This window comes from Crotalus tigris, unplaced genomic scaffold (genome assembly GCF_016545835.1).
Source record: "Crotalus tigris isolate CLP2741 ecotype Arizona unplaced genomic scaffold, ASM1654583v1 scf7180000017666.379230911805:20528666, whole genome shotgun sequence".
Classification (NCBI taxonomy): Eukaryota; Metazoa; Chordata; class Lepidosauria; order Squamata; family Viperidae; genus Crotalus; species Crotalus tigris.
In genome coordinates, this window is record NW_024096552.1 from 18712581 (window position 1) to 18717870 (window position 5290).

General features: G+C 37.0%; 1 long non-coding RNA gene across 1 annotated transcript; it reads left to right on the forward strand.

Moving 5' to 3' along the window:
* The first annotated feature begins 404 nt into the window (after positions 1-404).
* On the forward strand, positions 405-4727 carry LOC120305066. Its single transcript, XR_005555903.1, has 3 exons — positions 405-726; positions 2862-2910; positions 4055-4727. It is a non-coding gene; the product is annotated as an uncharacterized LOC120305066 (long non-coding RNA).
* Positions 4728-5290: the final 563 nt, after the last annotated feature.

The window sequence follows — 5290 nt, forward strand, 5'->3', positions numbered from 1 at the left end:
GGTAGTTCTCCAGTGATCCAGGATCTTTGAAAAATATAGTTCAATGGTTCTGAGATCACATCTGCCAGTTCCTTCAGAACCTTGGGGTGTAATCCATCTGGTCCTATGATTTGAACTCATCTACAGTGGATAGGTGCTCACCATTTTCTTGCATATTTTAACTTATGTTTCTAATCTGTTTTTTATGGTACTGTTTTTGATTGGTTGGATTGTTTCTTCCCTTTGTGTAAAGATGGATGCAACAAATGAGTTAAGTATTTCTGCTTTCTCCCCGTTGCTTGTAACTTTCTTGCCATTTTCTCCCACTAATGGACCAATCATTTCCTTAACTTTTTTCTTGTTTTTTACATATTGAAAGAAGCTTATTTTTGTTGTTATTTTTGACTTTTGTTGCAAGCCTTAGTTCATTTTGAGCCTTAGTTTTCCTCATTTTATCTTTGCAGGTTCGGGACGAATGATTGTACAGATATCCATCTTGGCCATCTCATAACTACAGAAGTGCATATTCAGTACACTTCACTTATGTGAATTTCATTAAAATCCTCTTCTTCCTTGAAATTAATTTCAAATTTTTAACACAATTTTTCTTCCATCAAGTTAAATGGTCACTGATAGGAAAAAAATACAGCATAATGTTCTTTGCAGCAGTATTTTATATACAGATAGTTCTTGAGCTACTATCCAACTGAGAAAGAATTTCAATTGCTAAGCAAGGCAATTGTTAAAGTGAGTCACACTTTAAGACTTTGTTTACTATGATTGTTAAGCAAATCACTGTATTTGTTAAATGAATTATATATTTGTTAAGAAAAATTGGTTTCCCCCATTAACTTTGTTTGTTGGAAGTCAACTAGGAAATTGCAAAAGGCAATCACATGACTCCAGGACTCTGCAAACATTGTAAATATATGCAGGTTGCCAAGCACTTAAATTTTAATTACATGAATGGGGGATGCTGTGACAGTCATAAGTGAGAGGACCAGTTGTAAGTCAGTTTTTATCAGTGCTATTTTATTTTTAAACGGCCACCAAATGAATGTTGTTAGTCAAGGATTACTTGTAAATGTTAAATGTTATTTCTGTTTATTCTATCAGACAGGGACATGACTTAATAGTTAAAACTCTGATTTATATGCATAAGGACAGAGGTTGAATCTTTGTTTCCAAACTGAACTGCAAAAATGTAAGCCAGTCTATCCTGTAGAAGATACTAGTTGAAATGGACGAATGGTCTGGGTCAGATTAAGACAACTTCAATCCATGTGCAGAGAAGCAATCAACTTGGTATAGTTCTTGATTGCAAATGAATAGAAAGAGTCAGGGAGTTCACACTTCATACTCAGTCCAATCCCTTACAGCCTTGACAGTACTGCTGAAAAAATTGTTGAAGTAATGTGTCCTTAACATTTTGAACTTCAAGAATAGGCATATATACCAAATTATGTGTTCTTCCACATTCCACATTCCATATTTACAAATGGCACTGATTCCCTGGCAATTTCAACAAAAAGTAACATAGAACTCAGAGGCACTTACCAGGTCTAGAACAAAGAACAAAGAATCTTAGGTGTGGAAGAGTCAAAAAGGCACATTCCTGTGTCTGCATATAATATCTGATTTATTGTTATGTAGCAAGTTCCCAATCTGGTCACCCTTCATTTCATCTCCCAGAATTCCTACCTAGGATCCTTTTGCGGAGTATTTTAGGATTTGAAAGTCCAAACAATAGAAAATTGCTTGGATAGGAGCTGTTCTTTTAGTGATGCTTTCAATGAATTCTCTACTGAATTTCAAATAGCTCTTTGTAATTTCCCAGTATAAACAAAACAAAGATAAACAAAGGGGAAAAATAAGAATTATAACTACATGCCTGTATGTTGGATTAGGACTACCTGTTTAATTCAAATTGAGGAAATCCATTTCTTTTCTAATGACTCCATAATTTTTCTATGTTTCATTGATTTTATGAAACAATTTACATAATATTTACTACAGAAATAAATTAAGTTGTCCAATTATCCAGATTTAGTGATATGCATGGTATATGGAAGAATATGACATAGCAATTGGGTTTGTATATCACTCCTTGTAATAGCATAACTATGGTTTATTCAATATTCCACAATAAGCTTAATTCATGAAAAATATTAAGGTCCAAAAACTTGGTCAATGGATTAAAATAGCTGTAGTTCACATGCTGAGCTAAGCCTCAGCATTATGGGATGGGATATTGTGTGAGCCAAGCCAATGAAGAAAAAGAGAGGGGAATCAGAAGAAAAAAACATAGTTCACATAAATTTGGGTGCAAGGAATACATGAAAGGAAATGATTGTGACAGTAAGCTCCATCATGGGACTCAAAAGAATATATTTGTTTTACTGCTTATAATAATCATAATATGCACCTAAAGTGTTTGGTATATGTTATTGAAATGTTTTTATGGGCCTAACGGCTAATTTATGTAGTTTAGTTTGTTGAAGTAATATTTAGTCATGTGAATGGAAATATTCTTACATCTGCACAGAATAGGAATATGTAAATACTGGTAAGTCAAAGTGTGGCCAAGAAGCTGATGTTCTTTTCTTTACATGTGATAGGGCTTAAATACCTAGAAACTTTTTGCATGTATCAGTCTGCATAAATTACATAGAAAATTGTGTCTCCAATAACTGCCATCACAAATGAAGCATGCAGATGGAAGAATGCATAGGCGCTATTCAAAGGTCAAAGAATGCGTCCTAGATCTCCATCAAGCAGTATCCACAGGTTGCCACGGAGATAGTGCTGGCAGCAAAGTGATTAATTAATTTTGCTCTCCTCTGCATTTGGACTGACACATTTGTCTTCTCTTTCCTCCACAGTGATTCAGCTCTGAGGATCAGTCAACTTGTTTGGATCATTGTAAATATGGTGAAGGCTGCTATATATCTGTCTTCTCCCTCCCTTTTTTTCTGATGGATAGTAGATAGTAGAAAACAGTTTATCCAAGAAACAATCACTTTTCCATAAGTACATTCATACTCATTCCTCCTCATAATCCAATTCTATAATTTGTTTCAAATTTGTTGTAAACACAGGCTGGATTTCCAGATGGCTCAAAGCCATAATATGCCTCACTTGTAGTAAGTTTTGGCATGCTGCTCAAAGCTTGGCTTGTAAAGTTTCCTAACTGTGTTTTATCCAATGCTAAAACAAATGTACCAACATTATGTGAAAAAGATATCCTGACGTTCAGTAGCTGCTTGTCAAGGAAATGCAAATGGCTAGGTTTGGTTTTTCTAGTTACTGCTCTGCTATTCTGAATCTCATAATTGAAACTTTTCCCTGTTATAATAGGAAGCAAGAAGAGCATATCCTCCAAAGCCATAATTTTAATTCTTTATACAATAATTCCATCTATCTTTGAGCACCCATCTACCATACTTTCCGGTGTATAAGACGACTTTCGAAAGTGTTGAAATTGGCGCCAAAGTCGGGGGTCATCTTATACACCAAGTCATCTTATATGCTGGAAATAACGGTAGTTTCCGGCATATAAGACGACTTTCTAGGCATGCGACTTGGCGCCAAAGTTGGGGTTCGTCTTATACGCCAGGTCATCTTATACACCAGAAAATACAGTAATTGTTTCCATCTGTTGCATCCATTCATTTTGTAAGAAAATTAATACAATGATCTTTTGGACATAATAGGTCAGACACTGTACAATAATTAGAAGGGAACATACAGGCCACCTAAGCAACAAGAATGAGCAGTGTTTATGATTTATTTTTGTCCCACAACACTTTCAGATTTAATTTGCCCCCCCCATCCACACCTATCCCCAATCTAGAGCAATTGATCTTAAGAATTCAAAACAGGTTAAGTTCAAGTAAAGAGAACTTTATCTTTTAAAAATCTAATTACAGCATAGGGATACTCATTTTTGTGAAAAGAATTATTGCTGACAAGGGATTCCTGTGGGATACTGGCCCAATTTCTCCAGGGTAGCAATTAGATTTTTGGGGCAGGAGTAGCTATATTTGAATTATTACTAATGGGCCATTTTTTTCAGGTTGTAATTGTTACTGGGAATGCAGCGAAGAGGAAAAGCAACAAAAAGAAGAGAAGAGAAAAGAAAAAGAAATGGGAAAAAAGAGAAAATAGGGGGAAATGATTAATGTGTTGCATGCTTCTTTATATATATGAATCAGGATGAGAAAGAAAGAGATAATGTTTCAATCCAAGAAAATAAATCAGACTAAGAGACCAATATTATATAGCTTGGGATGCTTTTATTGAAATACTTGTAATAACAGAAACTTGTAATGTATGCTTTCCTCTTCCTCTCTTTATATTTCTGTCAGCTAGGAAGGGACTTTTCTGAGTTGCTTTTTAAGTTATTTTCTTGGCCAGGACTCAAGTTCCTTTTATCTGATGTTCAAGTTCCTTTTATCTGATGTTGCCTTGGTAGCAACTGTTGTGTCCTGAGCTGCAAAAGCAGGCTCGGGACGTTGCATTGGTCCTGGGCATTCCAAAAGCTGTCCGGGACCAGACTGAGTGGTGCCAGCCTTGCGTGCATGCGCAGGGTGCACAAATGCTCTGCTACTTGTTGCCATTGTGTCTGGGTCTCTGGGCAGATAAAGAGAGGCCTGCATGCCGTTTGTGTTGTTGGGATGTTGTTGTTAAACGAATAAAGAGCTGTTAACTACACAATGAGTCTTCCTCATTCACCCACGATCAAAGGACTTAACACTGGCAATGAAGGTGGGATGCTTTACAAGCTGAAGAAAAGAAAGCTTTAAAGACTTACCCAAGAAGTCCTGAAGAGGGGAAGACGGCGTTGGAATCAGCGTCCCAGCCTGCCAATATAACGTTGCTGGAGGGTGAGCTCGGCTGAAAGACCCTTTCCCCAATAGAAGTTGCAGAGGAGTGAGTGGTGAAGGTTTTAAACTACAGGATGGCGAAGATTGGTCATTTATCCGAATTTGATGTCTCACACCCAGAGAGATGGGAATCCTATGTTGCAAGGGTGGAGAATTACTTCAGGGTAAACCAGATTAGAGAAGATGGCTTGAAGGCTGCAACCCTGTTGTGTTCTGTGACATGAAGCTTTTGAAATTGCAGAGAACCTGGTGGCCCCTGCACCTCTGGAGTCAGTAATGTATACTGATTTGAAGAAACTGCTGAAGGAACATTTCCAGCCCAAGTTGTCTGTTATTGCTTGGAGGCACACGTTTGAGCAAAGGGACCAGAGGGCAAGTGAATCTGCTAAGGATTTTATTGCGGCCTTAAGGTGAGCAGCCAGACT